The following is a 27,702-nucleotide window of genomic DNA, read 5'->3' as shown; positions in this document are numbered from 1 at the left end:
CGGTGGCTGGTCCCTCCCTGGGCTTAATACCTGGCCGGAGCCCCCGCTCTCCATGCTTAATAGTCGGGGGCCGGCGGCGCGAGCAGTGTCCCGTCCTGGGTACTTGGCCGGGGGCAATCGGTTCGGCACGAGGTCCAGCGCCTCCGCCGGCTGGGTGGGTCGGCGGAGGCGCCTCTCCCCTGGTCCTCCCGTCCCCGGTGGCTGGTCCCTCCCTGGGCTTAATGCCTGGCCGGAGCCCCCGCTCTCCATGCTTAATAGTCGGGGGCCGGCGGCGCGAGCAGTGTCCCGTCCTGGGGACTTGGCCGGGGACAATCGGTTCGGCGCGAGGTCCAGCACCTCCGCCGGCCGGGTGGGTCAGCGGAGGCGCCTTTCCCCTGGTCCTCCCGGCCCCGGTGGCTGGTCCCTCCCTGGGCTTAATACCCGGCCGGAGCCCCCGCTCTCCATGCTTAATAGTCGGGGGCCGGCGGCGCGAGCAGTGTCCCGTCCTGGGGACTTGGCCGGGGACAATCGGTTCGGCACGAAGTCCAGCGCCTACGCCGGCCGGGTGGGTCGGCGGAGGCGCCTCTCCCCTGGTCCTCCCGTCCCCGGTGGCTGGTCCCTCCCTGGGCATAATACCCGGCCGGAGCCCCCGCTCTCCATGCTTAATAGTCGGGGGCCGGCGGCGCGAGCAGTGTCCCGTCCCGGGGACTTGGCCGGGGACAATCGGTTCGGCACGAGGGCCAGCACCTCTGCCGGCCGGGTGGGTCAGCGGAGGCGCCTCTCCCCTGGTCCTCCCGTCCCAGGTGGCTGGTCCCTCCCTGGTCTTAATACCTGGCCGGAGCCCCCGCTCTCCATGCTTAATAGTCGGGGGCCGGCGGCGCGAGCAGTGTCCCGTCCTGGGGACTTGGCCGGGGACAATCGGTTCGGCGCGAGGGCCAGCGCCTCCGCCGGCCGGGTGGGTCAGCGGAGACGCCTTTCCCATGGTCCTCCCGGCCCCGGTGGCTGGTCCCTCCCTGGGCTTAATACCCGGCCGGAGCCCCCACTCTCCGGGCTTAATAGTCGGGGGCCGGCGGCGCTAGCAGTGTCCCGTCCCGGGGACTTGGCCGGGGACAATCGGTTCGGCATGAGGGCCAGCGCCTACGCCGGCCGGGTGGGTCAGCGGAGGCGCCTCTCCCCTGGTCCTCCCGGCCCCGGTGGCTGGTCCCTCCCTGGGCTTAATACCTGGCCGGAGCCCCCGCTCTCCATGCTTAATAGTCGGGGGCCGGCGGCGTGAGCAGTGTCCCGTCCTGGGGACTTGGCCGGGGACAATTAGTTCGGCACGAGGGCCAGCGCCTCCGCCGGCCGGGTGGGTCAGCGGAGGCGCCTCTCCCCTGGTCCTCCCGGCCCCGGTGGCTGGTCCCTCCCTGGGCTTAATACCCGGCCGGAGCCCCCGCTCTCCGGGCTTAATAGTCGGGGGCCGGCGGCGCAAGCAGTGTCCCGTCCCGGGGACTTGGCCGGGGACAATCGGTTCGGCACGAGGTCAAGCGCCTCCGCCGGCTGGGTGGGTCGGCGGAGGCGCCTCTCCCCTGGTCCTCCCGTCCCTGGTGGCTGGTCCCTCCCTGGGCTTAATACCTGGCCGGAGCCCCCGCTCTCCATGCTTAATAGTCGGGGGCCGGCGGCGCGAGCAGTGTCCCATCCTGGGGACTTGGCCGGGGACAATCGGTTCGGCGCGAGGTCCAGCGCCTCCGCCGGCCGGGTGGGTCGGCGGAGGCGCCTCTCCCCTGGTCCTCCTGTCCCCGGTGGCTGGTCCCTCCCTGGGCTTAATACCCGGCCGGAGCCCCCGCACTCCGGGCTTAATAGTCGGAGGCCGGCGGCGCGAGCAGTGTGGGACTTGGCCGGGGACAATCGGTTCGGCGCGAGGTCCAGCGCCTCCGCCGGCCGGTTGGGTCGGCGGAGGCGCCTCTCCCCTGGTCCTCCCGTCCCCGGTGGCTGGTCCCTCCCTGGGCTTAATACCCGGCCGGAGCCCCCGCTCTCCGGGCTTAATAGTCGGGGGCCGGTGGCGCTAGCAGTGTCCCGTCTTGGGGACTTGGCCGGGGACAATCGGTTCGGCATGAGGGCCAGCGCCTACGCCGGCCGGGTGGGTCAGCGGAGGCGCCTCTCCCCTGGTCCTCCCGGCCCCGGTGGCTGGTCCCTCCCTGGGCTTAATACCCGGCCGGAGCCCCCGCTCTCCATGCTTAATAGTCGGGGGCCGGCGGCGCGAGCAGTGTCCCGTCCTGGGGACTTGGCCGGGGACAATCGGTTCGGCACGAGGGCCAGCGCCTCCACCGGCCGGGTGGGTCAGCGGAGGCGCCTCTCCCCTGGTCCTCCCGGCCCCGGTGGCTGGTCCCTCCCTGGGCTTAATACCCGGCCGGAGCCCCCCGCTCTCCGGGCTTAATAGTCGGGGGCCGGCGGCGCGAGCAGTGTCCCGTCCCGGGGACTTGGCCGGGGACAATCGGTTCGGCACGAGGTCCAGCGCCTCCGCCGGCTGGGTGGGTCGGCGGAGGCGCCTCTCCCCTGGTCCTCCCGTCCCTGGTGGCTGGTCCCTCCCTGGGCTTAATACCTGGCCGGAGCCCCCGCTCTCCATGCTTAATAGTCGGGGGCCGGCGGCGCGAGCAGTGTCCCGTCCTGGGGACTTGGCCGGGGACAATCAGTTCGGCGCGAGGTCCAGCGCCTCCGCCGGCCGGGTGGGTCGGCGGAGGCGCCTCTCCCCTGGTCCTCCCGTCCCCGGTGGCTGGTCCCTCCCTGGGCTTAATACCCGGCCGGAGCCCCCGCACTCCGGGCTTAATAGTCGGAGGCCGGCGGCGCGAGCAGTGTGGGACTTGGCCGGGGACAATCGGTTCGGCGCGAGGTCCAGCGCCTCCGCCGGCCGGTTGGGTCGGCGGAGGCGCCTCTCCCCTGGTCCTCCCGTCCCCGGTGGCTGGTCCCTCCCTGGGCTTAATACTCAGCCGGAGCCCCCGCTCCCCGGGCTTAATAGTCGGGGGCCGGCTGCCCCTTCCCCAGGGCTGAACAGCCGGGGAACACCCGCCGGCCGGCGGGTCAATGGCGGAATGCAGATACTGGACAGCCCCAGCTTGTGGATTTTTTTCCCATTTTTGGGGGGGAGGGGGATAATTGGGGGAAGGTTTTTTTTTTTTTTTTTTCCCCTCCCATGGGCTGGACACACCTGCTGCCAGCCCATGGTTTTTTTTTTGGTTTTTTTGGGGGGGGGGGCTTTTTTTCTCTAAGCAGGCGCTGCAGCGTCAGCGGATGGGGATTCTTGGCATTCCCGACGCCGCCACAATTATTTTTCCCGTGCTGGTTTTTTTTCTGGAGGGGGGGGGGTTTGTTTGTTTGTTTGTGGTTTTTCTTTTGTTTTGGAATTTGTTTGGAGGGGGGGGGGGTTGGGAGGGGGAGAAGGGGGGTGCTTTGTACTTGTTTATTTTTTTTGGGGGGGGGGTCTGTTTGTTTTTGGGTGTGTTGTTTTTCTTTAGTTTTTTTGGGTGTGTTTTTTTTTTTTTTTGGGGGGGGGGGTCTTGTTCTTGCCCCATGCACTGCAGTGGCGGATGGGGATACTGGACAAACCCCGCTGCCGGCCAAGGTATTTTTCCCGTACTGTTTATTTTGGGGAGTCCTTTTTGTGGTTTGAAAAAAAATTATTTTTGTGTGTGGTTTTTATTAGGGGGGGGGGGTTTCGTTTTGGTTTTGCGTGTTTTTTTTATTTTATTTTTACCCCTTGTGCTGCAGCAGTGGATGGGGATATTGGACAACCCAGCTGAACTTTATTTTATTTTATTTTTTTTAAACTGGGCAGGGTCAAAGCACACAGCATCACACACTCCCAGAAGTCCTTGGTTTGTCTCCCACCCCCAGAAGTTCACCATTATATATCTCTCACTCCCAGAAGTCCTCGGTCTGTTTTCCACTCCCGGAAGTCCCTGGCTTGTTTCCTTAAGACAATGAACGCGGATGGGGCAGACAGTAAAACGGATGGCAGTGATGAAGACTATCTCCCCGACTCATCTGAGTTGAGCAGTTCAAATGACAGCAGCGCGGAAGAGACATCTTTTCACAGGAGACAGGCGCTCATTCATTTCATTCAGTCTGCCATTCAAGTCTCAGAACTCAGTATCCCAAAACATGTACTGTATGTATAAAACGTTTTTACAATATATTTTGTTTGAATTCATATCATTGTTTGGATGTCATTAATCCTAGAACACAATGTATTGAGTATTAAATATTGTATTATCACCCAAGATTGCATGCCAGAATGCAATCACATTGGCTGAATGTATCACCTGGAACAGGCAGGGTCATATCTAACAGTATACCTCTTATTAGGCTCAATCATACTGTATATACCCAAAATACAGTTGAAGGGATAAGCAAATATATTGGGCTCATTTATCAATGAGTGATAAATTTTTCTGTGAGCGATACATTGCACCAGCCAATCAGCTCCTAACTGTCATGGTACAGACTGTTTTTGAAAAATGACAGGTATGAGCTGATTTGCTGGTACAATTTATCACTCACAGAGAAATGTATCACAAGGAGGGCTTTCTGTTTGCTAAGAAATGTCATTTATAACATACAGTATTGTATGGCTGTCCCTCCCCCCAATCAAACACCATTTCTGCAGACACTACATTTCTAAACAATAGAGAAGAGTTTATCCACTTTACTCGGAATACACATTCACTGCTGCTAATTAAACAGTAGTGTCTGCAGAAACAGATTTTGACTGGGGGGCAGGGATAGCCATATTGTAAATTACATTTCTTGAGCAACCAAAAAGGTTACTGCATATGGAGTTTGTTCATGAATGCATCACTTCAGATACAGCATACTGTACAGTATGTCATACAGTATATCACAGTATACTCGTGATTAGGCTTACTCAGATACTGTATGTTTCGGAACGCCTGTATTTCTCTAACATCCTAGAGATGCTGCTGGCAACAGTCTGCCTGCTTCGTGGGACTTAAGGGGGGTACTCACGGAGCGATCACTTAGATTTGACTAGATTGCTTAGATTTTAAGCATGATCGCTCCGTGTGTACCCCCCACAGCTATAGTGATGCGTAGCCCCGCACATCGCTATCGCTGGTGCTAGATTGGCCTGCATGCATGCAGGCCAATCTAGCAGGTCGCTTGGTGAAATGAGCGGCACCTCCGTCTCCCCCCACATGCACATCGCGCTGTGCTGAGCGGTGGGAGAGATGTGTGCTGAGCGGTTCGCTCAGCACACATCTCTCCCACATCGGCCCGTGAATATGGGCCTTTAGGGGAGGAAGTAGGAACCAACTTCTCATTAAGTTCCATGGCTCTGCTTCCGCTGACAGGACACCATTAGGTCCTGAGGGTACTGAACATAGCCCAAGCCTGGCCAGTGCTCACTCCCGCAGCACTGCCGCCACCCCCTAACAGAGCCAGAAGTCAGAAGAGTGGTGAGTATTCATCACCGGAGACCTGCAGAGAGAGGCCCTCCGGTCATCCTGCTTCTGTATGTGACATGTTGTGAACATACAGTACAGTACTGTACAAATAATAATTATTTTATTTTCTTCCCACCATGCACTGAACTACTGTACATTTAGCAAAATTCATGCAAGAGAGAGGAATAAATTTGCAACGCACACCGCCAAATAAAAATTATTATTATACTAAACAAAAACAAAACAAATAAATTAATTGTAAAAATTATCCACAATTCGATCAAATAATCTATTTGCTATCGATAGCAACTGGCGGATTCTCTGGAGTAGACTGTAAAAAAAAATGGACTGTATTAGAGCAGTAATACAGGTTGAGTTTTTTTAACAGTATGCATGTAAAATTACATTATTATTATTATTATTACTGTACAGTACTGTATGTACTGAACTGTGTACTCTAATGTTGGGTAAATACTAATAACAAAGGATGGCACATCCAGCTGATACAGTAGGTACTGTAAGTGCACACACAGTTATAGTACTGTAGTAATTATCAGGCCAATGATTCCAGCATGATGTCACAACTGGGCATCCATTTGCATGTGTCCACCCAGTTGTGAGGTCAGTCACTGGCATGGCTGGACTGCCCATCTGGCATTTCTAGCACATGCCAGAAGGGTCGATGGGCAGGTGGGCCGATCCAGTCCCTACGAGGCACAGGGTGGGGAATAAGGTTTAGAAACAGTGGTGAAATGAGCCTTAACTTAACAAAAATGTCTTACCGGGACGAGCAGGGTCCGCCGGTCCCGGTGAATGGGTCAGCGAACTGGTTGGGGTGGATGAGTCCGTTGTCACCATGGAAAATGATAGAGCAGGCGTTGCTGCGAAAAAAATTGCACTGTCAGTTTAATAATGTATACTGCACATGTGGTGTTTTATTTAAATGACAGTAAAGAAGGTACAGTACAGTTTAGAACTCTGAGGTGTAGGTTTAGTATTCTACCGTAGATCTCACGGGGCCCTAAACAAAATGAGACCTATAGGGCCCTAAGCAGATTCTTTGGTTAACTTGTTATACTGTAAATCCCCCACAGTGTACTGTAGTGTAGAGACAGTATTCTTAAAAGTTGGATACAGTACAGTCAGTAATGTATAGTACAGTAGTTCTTACATGGTAGTGCAGGAGTGCCGGGTCACTCCTCAGATTCCTCCTCTGGTAGTATGTACTGTGGATAAAGAAATGTTCGGTCACTTTCCGAAATGATAGTAATACAGTACAGCATACAGAAATACTATACAATATCATAGTGTGAGAGGTGCGTTTGGACTGCGGTGCGTGTGGTGGTGCCTGCTGCCGTGCAGGTGTAGACTCGGTACTCACCAGGCGCCGCTCGCTCTCACCTTCAGGTACCGGAACCCTCAACGGACCTGGAAATCTTCACTCGGATCCGGACACGGCGATTCCCTCTCGGAGCTGACCGACGACCGAGCTGAGGAGAGAATGGTCTACATTAAAGGGGGTATCGACCCTGCTTCCGGTGGAACAGGGGATACCCCAGGGGTGGCTGCGACCTTCACCGGCTGGGTGAATGGTCATCACCGGCACAAAGCCTCAGCTACCCAGCTTTCACACACTCGCGCTTTCGCACGTAGTGTGATGAAAGGGATTCTCACGTCCGTGAGCAATCCTAACTCCGGCGCTCGGGGACAAACAAGGGACAGACGTACACGGATGCTACTCACCGTCACAAGTCTTGCACTCCGATCTTCTCCACTTACAGGTCCCTGTAAGGAGGCAAAGAGAAACAGCCGTGCAGGGCCTAACTCTGACCTAGTGTCACACCCTATACTATCTACAACAGCAGAGCCCTCAAACTAGCTCTGTGGGTGTGGTGCAACACAACTATGCACAACTTACACAACACATACACTTTGCCCTGCACGGTAACAACATATATCACACTATCGGAGTTACAACATAAAACGGTGCTGTCCCTTTATCTACCCGACTCAGAACACCCAGCAGTGGGGACCGCACAGCTCACCCACCTACCATACTCTCAGGGTGGCCTGAGCCTAACGCCCAGTGTCACCTTTACTCACCTCGGGGAAAACACTGCTTCGATGGGCCTAGCGCCCCCTAACTGTCCACAGGCCGGAGGCCTGACTTTGCCCACGGGCCTAGCGCCCGCCTACCTTGCTGCCCGTTGGGTGACCTGGGCCTTGTGCCCAAGGTCACCTTATCGTACCTATTTGGCCAAAATCCACTAGGGCCTAATGCCCTCTAATGCTCCCACAGGCCTAGTGCCTGACCGTGCCCCTCGGGCCTAATGCCCGCCTAACTGCGCCCACAGGCCGGTGGCCTGACCATACTTATGGGCCTAGTGCCCAACCTGCGCCCAGGCCTAGTGCCTGCCTATGTGCCCCCACGGGCCGAGAGGCCCGACCAAATGCCCACGGGCCGGGAGGGCCCGACTACATGCCCACAGGCCGGGAGGGCCTGACTGTGCCCACGGGCCTATTGCCCGAACACCCGGTGGTCTAGGGAGGGGCGGGTACAGGGGCGCCTGATAAGGGCCTACCTGACCCGCTGGGAGAGGCACCAGGGGGGAGCTTCGGCAGCCCTTTGCTTCCCACCCCTGGTGACCCCTCCGGCGCTGTTCTTCTTCAATCTTCGGCCGCTGGCCCGTCCTGGCCAGCGGCGCCGCCGTCGTCGTCGCGCCGCGTCCAGCCGCCGCTGGACATCTTCTTTCTTCGCGCTCTTCTGCGCGCCCGCTCTCGTCCACTCCCGCCCGTTTCTTCTGCCGCTCTTCGGCGCGGCCTCCCCTTCAGGCTCCCGTCCGGCGTCTGACGTCAGACGCCGGGGGCGGGGCCTATGACGCGGCGAGCGCCGATTGGCTCGCCGCGCCTGTTCCTGATTGGCCGGCGCCCAGCGAGCCGTGATTAGCTCGCGGACGGCGCCGGATTCAAAAAGCCGCGGGCGGCGCTTCTCATTGGCGGCCCCAGCGGCGCCAAGTTTAAAGCGCCGCCGCGCCGCTCTCCGCCGCCGACAGCCTGGTGCAGGGAAACATCCGATCCCTGCACCAGGCACCCGCCGCCGCACACTCCGCGCTGGGGACAGACAAGCTGCCCCAGCGCTGTCCCCAGCTAGGGACCACAACATGGATGTGCCCACAGGGCACATCCTTACAATACAGCAGCACATGTGAACACCAATAAAGTACAGTAAGAAGATTATTGATGCTGGAGACCAAAACTATGTTTACGGTCATGTAATCAGTGGCGTAACTACTGACCCCGCAGCCCCCGTGGTGGCTTGGAGGCGCAGGGCTGCCGGCGGCGCTGCCACTGATTTAGCACAGATTGACATTCAGATGAGCTGCTGTTGCTGCTTCTTGAGGGGAGGAGAGCGTGCAGTGTGCGCCTCTCCTGCCCCTCTGTGTCTACTTTCAATTTGGCGCCGGCCCGTGAGCCAATCAGAGCTCACGGTCCGGCAGCCAAGGCTCCTGAATTTGTGTTCTTCTACAGTACGGTAATTTAGCTATCCTACTCTACTTTGGACACCATGCGAAGAAAGGTGCAGTACTATACAGTATCCATACAGAAAGACAGGGGCAGACCAGCAGCGAGATTGCTTGACAACTACAGTATTACTATATGTAGTACAGTATGTACAGTACTACGTAAACTATCACACTATCAACACTGAGCCACTTGAGGGAAGATAAAAATGTCTTTAGGGCAGCAATCCATGGGGTCGTCATACTGTAAATCATCATTAACAACAGAACATGTACATTACAGTGCAGTACTTACAGCCTGGGGGATGCCTGGTGTACGCAGGAGGTAGTGCTGCTGCCACCTCCTCATCCGAGGAGTAGGAGGCACAGTACAGTGTTTGCTCTGGGCTGGTCCACCCACCATTGTCTGCACTGGGGCCCGAGGGGCTGGCTGGCCTGGCTTCCTACTGCTGGACTGTTAAAAAAAATGGCAGCACAATTTCCAATAGGATAGATGGGGCAGGGTGGGAGGAGATGAGGAGATGGAGACAGAGAGACAGAATACTGTACTGTATGCCTACAGTTGGCCCTTAACAAAAACAAGTACTGTACTTACTTTGGGGAGGGCTGCGCCTTCCTCTCCAGTGTCCTCCTGCTGTGCTGGGACCTGGAATGCTGCCTGCGTCCTCCAGCTGCGAGCGTTGCTAGACTGTTGGAAAAAAAATGGCAGCACAATTTTCAGTAAACAATATGGCTGGGTAGCAAGGTGGTCCTAGCAAGGAGGAGAAACTCCCCCCACCCCCGGCCTCCCGACACCTATGCAATAATGGGATTACATGCACCGCAGGTGCACCCCCAATAAAGGGCCATTGTCTCAAAAATCAAGGTGCGTGGCCAAACTAAAGTATACCCATGTAAAATTATAATGCATAGTAGCACAATCTTATTCACATTCCACTACATACTGTACTGTAGGGGTGTCCCTTATTCATGTTATGACACACATTATTGCCCCTCATACACAAAGCCCACAGCAGTAGCACCCCTAATACACATAATGCCCACAGCAGTACCGCCCCTTATACAATGCCCACAGTAGTATTGCCCCTTATGCTATGGCCACTGTACTGTTAGTGCCCCTTATGCAGAGCCCATAAAAGAAATGCCCCCAGTAGTAGTGCCCTTTATGTCCCCAGGTGTGCCCCTTATGTCCCGCTTATAAAGTGACTGCTATGTAATGCCCCACATCTCCCTGCTCGCCATCTCCTGGGTTAGGTGAGCCGGAGGAGGTGGAACTGGATCTGTCTCAAAATGGAACTGAAGGAACGCACTTCCGCCCTGTTCTGGCTCACTTTAACCTCTGGACAATAGGGAGCAATGGAGTCCTTAGTGTGCAGTAGATAAGGCACAGTAGAGGAGAGAGAGAGAACCATTACTTACTGTACATTACTTAAGTACTGTACTTACTTGGCAAAGGAGGGAGGGTGCCACTGGGGCCCTCCAGAGGAGCAGCTCCCTGGCTAGACGGGACAGGTTCCCCATGGCATCGGCGGCGGGGCCTCCGTACTGTGAAAAAAACATTATTTTAATACCCTACACAATCGTTCACCCCCAAAAAACAAAATTAGAGTTAGTTGAAACCAAGGACAGGGGCGGCTCAATGCACGTTCCATAGGAGTGGCAGTGGTGAGTATCTGGCAGTGCTGGGGGCATACAAGTACTTTTGCCCTTATTTCTCAATGAGTGATACAGTAAACTGATGAACAACAACTTAACACGTTATAACTTGTGCAGGGGGGACTCAGTAAACTGATTGGGGTTCCCGGTCACTGTTCGGAGAAAATGACACCAAAAAACATCAAAAACTCCTGTCGACCATTTGACCTGTCGACCTAGACCATGCCGACCTAAAGACCCCGATGACCTAGCATCCCTGTCGACCTACTTACTGTCAACCAATAGTGGTCAATCCAAACATTGTCGACCTTCCTACCATCGACTTTGCATACCACACCCATGAAAAAGTGCCCTCCCCATGATCAGCACCCTGCCCTAAAAAAATTCTAGAGTGAACACTACTGTAGTACATACTGTAGGTATCCGTTAGGATGGTCGACCATGTTAAGGTCGACAGTCATTAGGTCGACCACTATTGGTCGACAGTGACATGGTCGACATGGACTCATGGTCGACACTTGAAAATGGTCAACGCATGACAGGTTGACCTATGAAAAGGTCGACATGGCTTTTTTTTTTAAATAGATTTTTAAATTTTTCATACTTTACCATCCACGTGGACTACGATTGGGAATAGTAACCTGTGCCGAGCGCAGCGGTAGCAGAGCGAGGCACCTTGCCCGCAGCATGGCGAGCGAAGCGAGCCATGCAAGGGGACACGGTACACTAATTCGGGTTCCACGTCACTTTAAGAAGAAAACGACACCAAAAACAGTCCAAAAATCCATGTTGACCTTTTTATGTGTCGACCATTTTCATGTGTCGACCATGTGTCCATGTTGACCATGTCACTGTCGACCAATAGTAGTCGTCCTAATGATTGTCGACCTTAACATGGTCGACCATTCATACCAGAACCCATACTGTACTGTAAAAATGTAATGACAGAAATAAATAAAATACTGTACTGTACCTCTATTGACCTTGTCCCTCAGTCTTTCCAGCCTCTGCGGTTCCCGTCTAACCAGGTCATGCCATCGCCTCTCCATAGATGTTATACTCCTCTCCCTGTGCACTGTAGACTGGATCTCTTCTCTGGCCCTGGCATATGCCTGGGATCTCTCCCTATCATCGGCCAGGGGCCTGTCAAGATGACGCACCAGGATAAAGAGCTCCTGCTTGGAAAACATTCTTGCCCTGTGCGCCATTTTGACAGTGAGCTCCGCAGGATGAGAAATACAGTCACCGCCCACAATGCGTGCAAACTGAATTCGCTTCCCCGCCGCCCGCAATGTGCTGTACCCATAACGGATTTTATCCAGTGTCTGTGTACAAAACATAATGGAGCCCAGCATGAAAGAATAAACAGACCAAATAAGTTTATTTCATTAAAAAAATTATATATATAAATAAATCCACAAAAATTTTTTTCTGGTCTCACCAGGATTCAAACACAAGATGCACGCATTGCAGGTGGACACTGTAACCATTATGCCACCGCTAACCACACTATGAATATGCACTCCAGGTAAACGTATGATGTGTTGTGATGTGTTGCACTATTAACGGATTTTGTCCAGTTTCTGTGTACAAAACATAATGGAGCATTCCAAGATGTCACATTAATGACATAGAGATCCAGTGGCATTGTGCATTACATATTTAGGGCTATTTGAAGCAAATGAACCGGAAATAATGTCCGAAAATGTCATGCTGTTTATGCTTCACCAATAAAAGATATTTTCCCCAATATAACGACAATATTGATAGTGAACGGGTGCACCGTGGTTGGGGTTAGAGCTTTGTTACAACGAGCTCAGCAGGAAAGAATAAACAGACCAAATAACTTTATTTTATTTAAAAAAAAAAAAAAAAATATATATATATATATATATATATATATATATAGCATTTGTCCATGCACTAGAAAGCCCAGCTCAGGAAAAACCAGCACACTGTTTGAACTAATGAATATCCTTCAGTGTTTTAATAAAGTGCAAAATGATGCAAACAAGCAGCACAAGTAGTTTTAGCAGCAAGGTAACATATGCAATGAAATACTCAACATCCCAACAGCTGTTTCGTCTGCCTTCATCAGGGGAATAATAGATTCAGCATATCTGTAAAATCACTGCACAGCCTGCAGTGTAAAGTGCCAAGTGCTCAAACGTTGCAGTGTAAATACAGCCTATTTAAACCCAGTGCCCAAATTACCTCATGTACACCTGCTGTCTCCGGTCCCACGTGCGGATCAGTCCGACGTCATCCGGAAGCGCCGTCATGTATCGCGCTCCGGTAGTGACGTCAGAGGCCTGGCGTGCCCTCACCCCTCTGCATTCAAGATGCAGGGAAGTGTCACACTTCCATTCCCCCCGGACGGAACAAGCCCGCCGGGTCCTACCCTGGATTAAACCACTCCCTCGACACGTCACATGACGTCCAAGGGGCGGTGCCAATGTCCAGTTAGGCTGGTTGTCAACGGCAACCCGTGACAACAAGCCCATCACCATGAGACCGGGCATAGGGAAGTACATGGGGATGGTTATTCTAAAAGCTGACACAACACAATTGGTGAAACTAGTGCCCACATCTGACCACATACAGCTTATAGAGTCAATCCAACGTTATATCATGTGGGCGAATATAATACATAAAGAACAGTTCACCAATATGGGATGCGCAGAAAAAACAATATATAACAACAGAAAAAATGTGTGAATAATACATCCCTGTCAGATGATGGATCTAGACGCAAACCAGAGGTCAAGACCCACGCGTACCAGACTCAGACCAAAAAGCAAAAAGTTAAAAATAAAATAAAAATAATAAGCATTATTACAAGAATGGGGTAAAAGAGAAATCTTCATTTAATCCAGTCGGAGTCAACGTGTCAAGTCGATGAATCCATCGGCACTCCTGCTGTAGCAACAGTTTATGCCTATCTCCACCTAATTTAAGTGGCGGCACATGATCAATTGGCATGAACAATAGATCTTTGATGTTATGTCCATGCAGGACGAAATGTTTGGCAACTGGTGGTGTTGAGCCATCCATTTTGATGAAAGCTTTTTTAATTGACGAGCGATGTAAAGCAATGCGTTCCTTAAGCATCCTCATAGTCTTGCCTACATAAAGCTTGTTGCAGGGGCAGACAATCATGTAAGTAACATATCGTGTTTCACATGTCATCCGATGACGTAGATGATAAACCTTCTTTGACAACGGTTGAGTAAAGCTGCTCCCTGTGCGCATATGTTTGCAATTGACACACGATCCACACTTAAAGGCTCCTTTTTTCAATTGCAGCCAAGTGTTTTTTCCTTGGACTGTAGGCACAATGTCCGAATAAGTTATTTGGTCCTTTAAATTGGCACTTCTTTTATAACAAAATAAGGGCAATCTCTCACAATATTTGCCCATAATTGGATCGGACTGCAAAATGTGCCAGTGCTTCTGGATCGCTTGTCTCGTACCCTTAGAGGATACGGAATAGGTGCTAGAGAACGTCAATCGTCCCAATTCATCTGGACGCATATTATGTTCCATTAACTGCTTCCGATCAAGTTTCAAACATCTGGATATCGATTCTTGGACTTCTCTCGGATCATATCCCCTTTCGATGAACTTGTTGCCCATCTCTAGGAGGGCCTTTGGTAATGTCCCACTGTCCGACGTTATTCTAACAACTCTAACTAGCTGTGAATACGGTAAGCCCCTCTTAAGGGGTTGGGGATGGAAACTCGATGCCAGTAAGAGGGTGTTTTTGTCGGTTGGTTTTGTAAAAATTTCCGTAAAAAAAGCCCCATCTTGTAATTTTACTTTAACATCCAAAAAACTAATACTGGACAAGTCGTAGGTACACGTGAATCTAATTGACCCTGGTAAAAGATTCAACTTGTTAACAAATTCAAGAAGTTTCAATTCACCTCCAGTCCACAGGATGAAAAGGTCATCTATAAACCGAACATAAAATTTGATAAATTCAGAAAATATTGGATCAGCCATAATATGTGCCTTCTCATATTGAAATATAAATAGATTGGCATACGATGGGGCCACATTGGACCCCATCGCTGTCCCTTGTAGCTGTAAATAAAAAGAATTTTCAAACAAAAAATAATTCTTGTGCAAAATAAAATCCAACAACAAAATCAAAAATTCACATGGCGGACCCTCATACTGCGGACTGGAGGCAATGGCATCTCTCGTGGCCTTCAAAAAGTCCAAATATAGGAAAGTTAAGGAGGACTATCGAGACCTTCGAGTATACCCTTGGTTGTTCACTCAATCTAACAGACGACCCTGGAGAACAACCCAGGGTTTTCGTAAAAAACCGGAGATTTCATTTACTGATATTGATTCACATACATCCCAGAGTGACTCTGATCACTCTAGTAATCAAAGAGGCTCTTTTTTAGGGGAAAAGAATTTTACAAGGAGCAAGGCGAAAAAGAACAAAGACACGGGAGACCTTGTAGGAGAGGGGGGATCAGGCACAAAAGACACCGGGGGGAAAAATTACAAGGGAGGTCGGAGGTAACAGTTTTTAATCTATCTGATTACCTCCCTTCAGCAGTAGAAATGGCAGTACTGTCTAAGGGACTTACATTTGTACAAACTCACAAACAGAATGTATTCGATTGTGAAGTCGAATTATATAAATTCTTTAGACAATTGAAACTTAAAGACTTTTTTTCTAGAAAGAGTGCAGATAATTTTCCAGTGAATCCCTTTAAAGCTTCTAGTAGATTTGATCCACCACTAACTAATTCCGCTATTGAGGTGTTTATGCGTTTGGTCAAAAAGGAGGCTTTAACTAGTGTCCAAAACACTAGAATTAAAAACTACAACATGACAAAGGCCGAAAGATCAGCTATCAAAACACTACGGGACAATACGGATATCATTATACGCCCCGCCGATAAGGGCGGGGGGATAGTATACTTAATAGGATTGATTATGTAAGTGAAATCAATAGCCAATTAGCGGATTGCCAATGCTATAAACAACTCCGCTTTGATCCCACTGATAATTTTAAGCGAGAAGTTGATTCAATTATTGAACTTGGACTCTCCAATAATTGGATAGATGAACAAACAGCAGGCTTCTTGACACAAGAATTCCCTCACATACCCTTGATCTATACTCTGCCTAAAGTTCATAAATGCATGCAGAAACCCCCAGGGAGACCTATTATCTCCTCAAGAGGACCCCTGTGTCAAACATTGTCACAATATGTTGATTTTTATCTGCAGCCTGTTGTACAATCCACGCCCTATTTTATTAGGGATACCACGGATTTTCTGAAAAAACTGAACTCCATTGGTCCAATACCGAATGATTGTATTCTGGTGACCTTGGATGTCACCAGTTTATATACCAACATCAATCATGTTGAAGGCTTAGAGGCCACGAGAGATGCCATTGCCTCCAGTCCGCAGTATGAGGGTCCGCCATGTGAATTTTTTATTTTGTTGTTGGATTTTATTTTGCACAAGAATTATTTTTTGTTTGAAAATTCTTTTTATTTACAGCTACAAGGGACAGCGATGGGGTCCAATGTGGCCCCATCGTATGCCAATCTATTTATGTTTCAATATGAGAAGGCACATATTATGGCTGATCCAATATTTTCTGAATTTATCAAATTTTATGTTCGGTTTATAGATGACCTTTTCATCCTGTGGACTGGAGGTGAATTGAAACTTCTTGAATTTGTTAACAAGTTGAATCTTTTACCAGGGTCAATTAGATTCACGTGTACCTACGACTTGTCCAGTATTAGTTTTTTGGATGTTAAAGTAAAATTACAAGATGGGGCTTTTTTTACGGAAATTTTTACAAAACCAACCGACAAAAACACCCTGTTACTGGCATCGAGTTTCCATCCCCAACCCCTTAAGAGGGGCTTACCGTATTCACAGCTAGTTAGAGTTGTTAGAATAACGTCGGACAGTGGGACATTACCAAAGGCCCTCCTAGAGATGGGCAACAAGTTCATCGAAAGGGGATATGATCCGAGAGAAGTCCAAGAATCGATATCCAGATGTTTGAAACTTGATCGGAAGCAGTTAATGGAACATAATATGCGTCCAGATGAATTGGGACGATTGACGTTCTCTAGCACCTATTCCGTATCCTCTAAGGGTACGAGACAAGCGATCCAGAAGCACTGGCACATTTTGCAGTCCGATCCAATTATGGGCAAATATTGTGAGAGATTGCCCTTATTTTGTTATAAAAGAAGTGCCAATTTAAAGGACCAAATAACTTATTCGGACATTGTGCCTACAGTCCAAGGAAAAAACACTTGGCTGCAATTGAAAAAAGGAGCCTTTAAGTGTGGATCGTGTGTCAATTGCAAACATATGCGCACAGGGAGCAGCTTTACTCAACCGTTGTCAAAGAAGGTTTATCATCTACGTCATCGGATGACATGTGAAACACGATATGTTACTTACATGATTGTCTGCCCCTGCAACAAGCTTTATGTAGGCAAGACTATGAGGATGCTTAAGGAACGCATTGCTTTACATCGCTCGTCAATTAAAAAAGCTTTCATCAAAATGGATGGCTCAACACCACCAGTTGCCAAACATTTCGTCCTGCATGGACATAACATCAAAGATCTATTGTTCATGCCAATTGATCATGTGCCGCCACTTAAATTAGGTGGAGATAGGCATAAACTGTTGCTACAGCAGGAGTGCCGATGGATTCATCGACTTGACACGTTGACTCCGACTGGATTAAATGAAGATTTCTCTTTTACCCCATTCTTGTAATAATGCTTATTATTTTTATTTTATTTTTAACTTTTTGCTTTTTGGTCTGAGTCTGGTACGCGTGGGTCTTGACCTCTGGTTTGCGTCTAGATCCATCATCTGACAGGGATGTATTATTCACACATTTTTTCTGTTGTTATATATTGTTTTTTCTGCGCATCCCATATTGGTGAACTGTTCTTTATGTATTATATTCGCCCACATGATATAACGTTGGATTGACTCTATAAGCTGTATGTGGTCAGATGTGGGCACTAGTTTCACCAATTGTGTTGTGTCAGCTTTTAGAATAACCATCCCCATGTACTTCCCTATGCCCGGTCTCATGGTGATGGGCTTGTTGTCACGGGTTGCCGTTGACTACCAGCCTAACTGGACATTGGCACCGCCCCTTGGACGTCATGTGACGTGTCGAGGGAGTGGTTTCATCCAGGGTAGGACCCGGCGGGCTTGTTCCGTCCGGGGGGAATGGAAGTGTGACACTTCCCTGCATCTTGAATGCAGAGGGGTGAGGGCACGCCAGGCCTCTGACGTCACTACCGGAGCGCGATACATGACGGCGCTTCCGGATGACGTCGGACTGATCCGCACGTGGGACCGGAGACAGCAGGTGTACATGAGGTAATTTGGGCACTGGGTTTAAATAGGCTGTATTTACACTGCAACGTTTGAGCACTTGGCACTTTACACTGCAGGCTGTGCAGTGATTTTACAGATATGCTGAATCTATTATTCCCCTGATGAAGGCAGACGAAACAGCTGTTGGGATGTTGAGTATTTCATTGCATATGTTACCTTGCTGCTAAAACTACCTGTGCTGCTTGTTTGCATCATTTTGCACTTTATTAAAACACTGAAGGATATTCATTAGTTCAAACAGTGTGCTGGTTTTTCCTGAGCTGGGCTTTCTAGTGCATGGACAAATGCTATACTATTTATCTGACCGGGCACCTATCTATCAACTTGGAGGTGTGTTGCGACTCCATTTGTGGAATTTTATATATATATATATATATATATATATATATATATATATATATATATATAAATAAATCCACACAAAAAATATTCTGGTCTCGCCAGGATTTGAACACAGGATGCACGCATTGCAGGCAGACACTGTAACAATTATGCTACTGCTGACCATGATATGTGTTGGCACTCCAGGTAAATATATGACGTGTTGTACTATTAACGGATTTTGTCCGGTGTCTGTGTACAAACCATAATGGAGCCTTCCAAGATGTCACATTAATGACATAGAGATCCAGTGGCATTGTGCATTATATATTTAGGGCTATTTGAAGAAAATGAACCAGAAATGATGTCCGAAATGTACATGCTGTTTATGCTTCATCAATAAAAGATATTTTCCCCAATGTAACGACAATTTTGATAGTGAACGGGTGCACCGTGGTTGGGGTTAGAGCTTTGTTACAACGAGCTCAGTAGGAAATAATAAACAGACCAGATAAGTTTATTTCATTAAAATATATATATATATATATATATATATATATATATATAAATAAACCCACTAAAAAAACTTTTCTGGTCTCACCAGGATTCAAAGATGGGATGCACGCATTGCAGGTAGACACTGTAACCATTATGCCACCACTGACCATGCTATGAGTGGGTACTCCAGGTAAATATATGATGTGTTGTGATGTGTTGTACTATTAACGGATTTTGTCCGGTGTCTGTGTACAGAATATAATGGAGTCTTCCAAGATGTCACATTAATGACATAGAGATCCAGTGGCATTGTGCATTACATATTTAGGGCTATTTGAAGCAAATTAACCGGAAAAGATGTACGAAATTTTCATGCTGTTTATGCTTCGCCAATAAAAGATATTTTCCCCAATGTAACGACAATATTGATAGTGAACGGGTGCACTGTGGTTGGGGTTAGTGCTTTGTTACAACGAGCTCAGCAGGAAAGAATAAACAGACCAAATAAGTTTATTTCATTTAAAAAAAAAATATATATATATATATATATAGTCCACACAAAAAATATTCAGGTGTTGACAGGATTTGAACACAGGATGCACGCATTGCAGGCAAACACTGTAACCATTATGCCACCGCTGACCACAATACAAGTAGGCACTCCAGGTAAATATATGATGTGTTGTGATGTGTTCTACTCTTAGTAAATGCGCGGCACCGTGCTTAACATGGAGCATTCGCCAACTAGCGGTGAAACTGTGTATTACATGGCGTGGGACACAACGCACGCCATAACGTTATTACAACTCGCGATTCAGGACCCTAAATAGTGCGCTATGAGCAACGGTGTATGAGGATACATCTGTATGTGTGTAATGTTTATGTATGTTTTTTTTGCTTCTTTATGTCAATCAAGACTGCTTTTTCAATCCAATATCTGAAAACAATCAATGTTCATCTTTGATGGAAATAGTAGTAGTATGATATTTGCTGCATTTGAAAGCCAATATCTGATATGTCCCCTATCGGGGAACCATATATTAAATAGTGATGTGCACCGGAAATTTTTCGGGTTTTGTGTTTTGGTTTTGGGTTCGGTTCCGCGGCCGTGTTTTGGGTTCGGACGCGTTTTGGCAAAACCTCACCGAATTTTTTTTGTCGGATTCAGGTGTGTTTTGGATTCGGGTGTTTTTTTCAAAAAACCCTAAAAAACAGCTTAAATCATAGAATTTGGGGGTAATTTTGATCCCATAGTATTATTAACCTCAATAACCATAATTTCCACTCATTTTCAGTCTATTCTGAACACCTCACAATATTATTTTTAGTCCTAAAATTTGCACCGAGGTCGCTGGATGGCTAAGCTAAGCGACACAAGTGGCCGACACAAACACCTGGTCCATCTAGGAGTGGCACTGCAGTGTCAGACAGGATGGCCCTTCCAAAAAACACTCCCCAAACAGCACATGACGCAAAGAAGAAAAAAAGAGGCGCAATGAGGTAGCTGTGTGAGTAAGATAAGCGACCCAAGTGGCCGACACAAACACCTGGCCCATCTAGGAGTGGCACTGCAGTGTCACGCAGGATGGCCCTTCCAAAAAACACCCCCCAAACAGCACATGACGCAAAGAAAAAAAGAGGCGCAATGAGGTAGCTGTGTGACTAAGATAAGCGACCCAAGTGGCCGACACAAACACCTGGCCCATCTAGGAGTGGCACTGCAGTGTCACGCAGGATGGCCCTTCCAAAAACTACTCCCCAAACAGCACATGACGCAAAGAAAAATGAAAGAAAAAAGAGGTGCAAGATGGAATTGTCCTTGGGCCCTCCCACCCACCCTTATGTTGTATAAACAGGACATGCACACTTTAACCAACCCATCATTTCAGTGACAGGGTCTGCCACACGACTGTGACTGAAATGACGGGTTGGTTTGGACCCCCACCAAAAAAGAAGCAATCAATCTCTCCTTGCACAAACTGGCTCTACAGAGGCAAGATGTCCACCTCATCATCATCCTCCGATATATCACCGTGTACATCCCCCTCCTCACAGATTATCAATTCGTCCCCACTGGAATCCACCATCTCAGCTCCCTGTGTACTTTGTGGAGGCAATTGCTGCTGGTCAATGTCTCCACGGAGGAATTGATTATAATTCATTTTAATGAACATCATCTTCTCCACATTTTCTGGAAGTAACCTCGTACGCTGATTGCTGACAAGGTGAGCGGTGGCACTAAACACTCTTTCGGAGTACACACTGGAGGGAGGGCAACTTAGGTAGAATAAAGCCAGTTTCTGCAAGGGCCTCCAAATTGCCTCTTTTTCCTGCCAGTATACGCACGGACTGTCTGACGTGCCTACTTGTATGCGGTCACTCATATAATCCTCCACCATTCTTTCAATGGTGATAGAATCATATGCAGTGACAGTAGACGACATGTCAGTATTCGTTGGCAGGTCCTTCAGTCTGGACCAGATGTCAGCACTTGCTCCTGACTGTCCTGCATCACCGCCAGCGGGGGGTTTTGGAATTTTTTGCCTTTTGGCGGGTCACGTTCCGCTTGACTTGACAATTGTCTCACTAGCAGGTCTTTGAACATCTGCAGACTTGTGTCTGCCGGAAAGAGAGATGCAACGTAGGCTTTAAAACTAGGATCGAACACGGTGGCCAAAATGTAGTGCTCTAATTTTAACAGATTGACCACAAGTGAATCCTGGTTAAGAGAATGAAGGGCTCCATCCACAAGTCCCACATGCCTAGCGGAATTGATCCATTTTAGCTCCTCCTCCTCTCTAGCTGCTTCTACAAAAGCCTGATGAGGGGAATGACCTGACTTAGGCTGGCAGTGTCTGAACGGGTGGTCTTCAGTATTCCGGCGGTCGTGCTCCCGGCGACCAGCATACCGGCGCTGGGAGCCCGACAGCCGGCATACCGACACTTATTCTCCCTCGTGGGGGTCCACGACCCCCCTGGAGAGAGAATAAAATAGTGTGGCGCGCGTAGCGCGCCACCATGCTCGAAGCATGGTGAGCGCAGCGAGCCCGCAAGGGGCTCATTTGCGCTCGCCACACTGTCAGTAAGCCGGCGGTCGGGCTCCCGGCGCCGGTATGCTGGTCGCCGGGAGCCCGACTGCCGGCATATCGTAGTGAACCCGTCTGAACTGACTTCACGTGTGGCAAGTTCAAAGGGTTGGAGAACATTGCACAACATGGTAGGGATGTGCACTTGAAATTTTTCGGGTTTTGTGTTTTGGTTTTGGGTTCGGTTCCGCGGGTGTATTTTGGGTTCGACCGCATTTTGGCAAAACCTCACCGAATTTTTTTTGTCGGATTCGGGTGTGTTTTGGATTCGGGTGTTTTTTTCAAAAAACCCTAAAAAACAGCTTAAATCATAGAATTTGGGGGTCATTTTGATCCCAAAGTATTATTAACCTCAAAAACCATAATTTCCACTCATTTTCAGTCTATTCTGAATACTTCACACCTCACAATATTATTTTTAGTCCTAAAATTTGCACCGAGGTCGCTGGATGACTAAGCTAAGCGACCCTAGTGGCCGACACAAACACCTGGCCCATCTAGGAGTGGCACTGCAGTGTCACGCAGGATGGCCCTTCCAAAAAACACTCCCCAAACAGCACATGACGCAAAGAAAAAAAGAGGCGCAATGAGGTAGCTGTGTGAGTAAGCTAAGCGACCCTAGTGGCCGACACAAACACCTGGCCCATCTAGGAGTGGCACTGCAGTGTCACGCAGGATGGCCCTTCCAAAAAACACTCCCCAAACAGCACATGACGCAAAGAAGAAAAAAAGAGGCGCAATGAGGTAGCTGTGTGAGTAAGCTAAGCGACCCTAGTGGCCGACACAAACACCTGGCCCATCTAGGAGTGGCACTGCAGTGTCACCCAGGATGGCCCTTCCAAAAAACACTCCCCAAACAGCACATGACGCAAAGAAGAAAAAAAGAGGCGCAATGAGGAAGCTGTGTGAGTAAGCTAAGCGACCCTAGTGGCCGACACAAACACCTGGCCCATCTAGGAGTGGCACTGCAGTGTCACGCAGGATGGCCCTTCCAAAAAACACTCCCCAAACAGCACATGATGCAAAGAAGAAAAAAAGAGGCGCAATGAGGTAGCTGTGTGAGTAAGCTAAGCGACCCAAGTGGCCGACACAAACACCTGGCCCATCTAGGAGTGGCACTGCAGTGTCACGCAGGATGGCCCTTCCAAAAAACACTCCCCAAACAGCACATGACGCAAAGAAGAAAAAAAGAAGCGCAATGAGGTAGCTGTGTGAGTAAGCTAAGCGACCCTAGTGGCCGACCCAAACACCTGGCTCATCTAGGAGTGGCACTGCAGTGTCACGCAGGATGGCCCTTCCAAAAAACACTCCCCAAACAGCACATGACGCAAAGAAGAAAAAAAGAGGCGCAATGAGGTAGCTGTGTGAGTAAGATAAGCGACCCTAGTGGCCGACACAAACACCTGGCCCATCTAGGAGTGGCACTGCAGTGTCACGCAGGATGGCCCTTCCAAAAAACACTCCCCAAACAGCACATGACGCAAAGAAAAATGAAAGAAAAAAGAGGTGCAAGATGGAATTGTCCTTGGGCCCTCCCACCCACCCTTATGTTGTATAAACAGGACATGCACACTTTAACCAACCCATCATTTCAGTGACAGGGTCTGCCACACGACTGTGACTGAAATGACGGGTTGGTTTGGACCCCCACCGAAAAAGAAGCAATTAATCTCTCCTTGCACAAACTGGCTCTACAGAGGCAAGATGTCCACCTCATCATCATCCTCCGATATATCACCGTGTACATCCCGCTCCTCACAGATTATCAATTCGTCCCCACTGGAATCCACCATCTCAGCTCCCTGTGTACTTTGTGAAGGCAATTGCTGCTGGTCAATGTCTCCACGGAGGAATTGATTATAATTCATTTTAATGAACATCATCTTCTCCACATTTTCTGGAAGTAACCTCGTACGCAGATTGCTGACAAGGTGAGCGGCGGCACTAAACACTCTTTCGGAGTACACACTTGTGGGAGGGCAACTTAGGTAGAATAAAGCCAGTTTGTGCAAGGGCCTCCAAATTGCCTCTTTTTCCTGCCAGTATAAGTACGGACTGTCTGACGTGCCTACTTGGATGCGGTCACTCATATAATCCTCCACCATTCTTTCAATGGTGAGAGAATCATATGCAGTGACAGTAGACGACATGTCCGTAATCGTTGTCAGGTCCTTCAGTCCGGACCAGATGTCAGCATCAGCAGTCGCTCCAGACTGCCCTGCATCACCGCCAGCGGGTGGGCTCGGAATTCTGAGCCTTTTCCTCGCACCCCCAGTTGCGGGAGAATGTGAAGGAGGAGATGTTGACAGGTCGCGTTCCGCTTGACTTGACAATTTTGTCACCAGCAGGTCTTTGAACCCCAGCAGACTTGTGTCTGCCGGAAAGAGAGATCCAAGGTAGGTTTTAAATCTAGGATCGAGCACGGTGGCCAAAATGTAGTGCTCTGATTTCAACAGATTGACCACCCGTGAATCCTTGTTAAGCAAATTAAGGGCTCCATCCACAAGTCCCACATGCCTAGCGGAATCGCTCCCTTTTAGCTCCTCCTTCAATGCCTCCAGCTTCTTCTGCAAAAGCCTGATGAGGGGAATGACCTGACTCAGGCTGGCAGTGTCTGAACTGACTTCACGTGTGGCAAGTTCAAAAGGTTGCAGAACCTTGCACAACGTTGAAATCATTCTCCACTGCGCTTGAGACAGGTACATTCCACCTCCTATATCGTGCTCAATTGTATAGGCTTGAATGGCCTTTTGCTGCTCCTCCAACCTCTGAAGCATATAGAGGGTTGAATTCCACCTCGTTACCACTTCTTGCTTCAGATGATGGCAGGGCAGGTTCAGGCGTTTTTGGTGGTGCTCCAGTCTTCTGTACGTGGTGCCTGTACGCCGAAAGTGTCCCGCAATTCTTCTGGCCACCGACAGCATCTCTTGCACGCCCCCGTCGTTTTTTAAAAAATTCTGCACCACCAAATTCAAGGTATGTGCAAAACATGGGACGTGCTGGAATTTGCCCATATTTAATGCACACACAACATGTCCGATGCCACAAATCCACAGGAGAGTCCAATTGGGGTAAGCCATTCCGCGATGATCTTCCTCAGTTGCCGTAAGAGGTTTTCAGCTGTGTGCGTATTCTGGAAACCGGTGATACAAAGCGTAGCCTGCCTAGGAAAGAGTTGGCGTTTGCGAGATGCTGCTACTGGTGCCGCCGCTGCTGTTCTTGCGGCGGGAGTCCATACATCTACCCAGTGGGCTGTCACAGTCATATAGTCCTGACCCTGCCCTGCTCCACTTGTCCACATGTCCGTGGTTAAGTGGACATTGGGTACAACTGCATTTTTTAGGACACTGGTGAGTCTTTTTCTGACGTCCGTGTACATTCTCGGTATCGCCTGCCTAGAGAAGTGGAACCTAGATGGTATTTGGTAACGGGGGCACACTACCTCAAGAAATTGTCTAGTTCCCTGTGAACTAACGGCGGATACCGGACGCACGTCTAACACCAACATAGTTGTCAAGTCCTCAGTTATCCGCTTTGCAACAGGATGACTGCTGTGATATTTCATCTTCCTCGCAAAGGACTGTTGGACAGTCAATTGCTTGGTGGAAGTAGTAAAAGTGGGCTTACGACTTCCCCTCTGGGATGACCATCGACTCCCAGCAGCAACAACAGCAGCGCCAGCAGCAGTAGGCGTTACACGCAAGGATGCATCGGAGGAATCCCAGGCAGGAGAGGACTCGTCAGAATTGCCAGTGACATGGCCTGCAGGACTATTGGCATTCCTGGGGAAGGAGGAAATTGACACTGAGGGAGTTGGTGGGGTGGTTTGCGTGAGCTTGGTTACAAGAGGAAGGGATTTACTGGTCAGTGGACTGCTTCCGCTGTCGCCCAAAGTTTTTGAACTTGTCACTGACTTATTATGAATGCGCTGCAGGTGACATATAAGGGAGGATGTTCCGAGGTGGTTAACGTCCTTACCCCTACTTATTACAGCTTGACAAAGGCAACACACGGCTTGACAAATGTTGTCCGCATTTCTGGTGAAATACTTCCACACCGAAGAGCTGATTTTTTTGGTATTTTCACCAGGCATGTCAACGGCCCTATTCCTCCCACGGACAACAGGTGTCTCCCCGGGTGCCTGACTTAAACAAACTACCTCACCATCAGAGTCCTCCTTGTCAATTTCCTCCCCAGCGCCAGCAACACCCATATCCTCCTCATCCTGGTGTACTTCAACACTGACATCTTCAATCTGACTATCAGGAACTGGACTGCGGGTGCTCCTTCCAGCACTTGCAGGGGGCGTGCAAATGGTGGAAGGCGCATGCTCTTCACGTCCAGTGTTGGGAAGGTCAGGCATCGCAACCGACACAATTGGACTCTCCTTGTGGATTTGGGATTTCGAAGAACGCACAGTTCTTTGCGGTGCTTTTGCCAGCTTGAGTCTTTTCAGTTTTCTAGCGAGAGGCTGAGTGCTTCCATCCTCATGTGAAGCTGAACCACTAGCCATGAACATAGGCCAGGGCCTCAGCCGTTCCTTGCCACTCCGTGTGGTAAATGGCATATTGGCAAGTTTACGCTTCTCCTCCGACAATTTTATTTCCATGTTGTATAGATTATGGATTCCGAGGAACCGAACCCGCTCATCCCTACAACATCAGGCATCGCAACCGACACATTTGGACTCTCCTTGGGGATTTGTGATTTACAACGCACAGTTCTTTGCTGTGCTTTTGACAGCTTAACTCTTTTCATTTTTCTAGTGGGAGGATGAGTGCTTCCATCCTCATGTGAAGCTGAACCACTAGCCATGAACACTGGCCAGGGCCTCAGCCATTCCTTTCCACTCCATGACGTAAATGGCATATTGGCAAGTTTACGCTTCTCCTCAGACGATTTGAATTTATATTTTTGGGTCATTTCACTGAACTTTTGCTTTTTGGATTTTACGTGCTCTCTACTATGACATTGGACATTGGCCTTGGCAAACGACGTTGGTTGCATTTCAGCATCTCTGCCATGACTAGTGGCAGCAGCTTCAGTACTAGGTGGAAGTGGATCTTGATCTTTCCCTATTTTACCCTCCACATTTTAGTTCTCCATTTTTTTAATGTGTGGAATTATATGCCAGTAATATATCTGGAATTAGACGGCATTAATGTCTGGAATTAGATACCACTAGATAGATACCAGATACCACTGTGACTGGAATGATGATGACCTATGCACAGTGACAGGACACTACCACAGCACCCTACAGCAGCAAGATGCAGCACAAGACACTGGACTAGTATTAGTAATGTACTGTAGTATTACTGAGCACCACAATGCAGCACAAGACAATGAGCAGTGATACTGAGCACTGATGATAAATTACTACTGTAGAACTGACACTGAGCAGCAAGATGCAGCACAAGAGAGACACTGTACTTGTATTAGTGAGCAGGAATAAGCACTGATACTGAGCAATGATATTGAGATTTGCCACTGAGAGAACATAGCCACGTCCTCTCTGCTCTTCCTACAATGCACAAGTGAAAATGGCGGTGACGCGCAGCTCTTTATATGAAATCCGAATATTGCTAGAATCCGACAGCGGGATGATGACGTTTTCCCTTGTTCGGGTTTTCTGAGTCTGGTGGTAACAACCGAGTCTGCCTCGGACCTGTGTAAACCATATGGAGTTTGGGTGGAATCGGTTTTCGGAGAACCGAAACCGCTCATCTCTAATCCAAATATAAATGAGCCCCAAAGTAAGTAAGTCTACTTGTTGAAGAAA

This window comes from Pseudophryne corroboree, chromosome 7, assembly GCF_028390025.1.
Source record: "Pseudophryne corroboree isolate aPseCor3 chromosome 7, aPseCor3.hap2, whole genome shotgun sequence".
NCBI lineage: Eukaryota > Metazoa > Chordata > Amphibia > Anura > Myobatrachidae > Pseudophryne > Pseudophryne corroboree.
Note: the sequence above shows the minus strand (reverse complement) of the source record.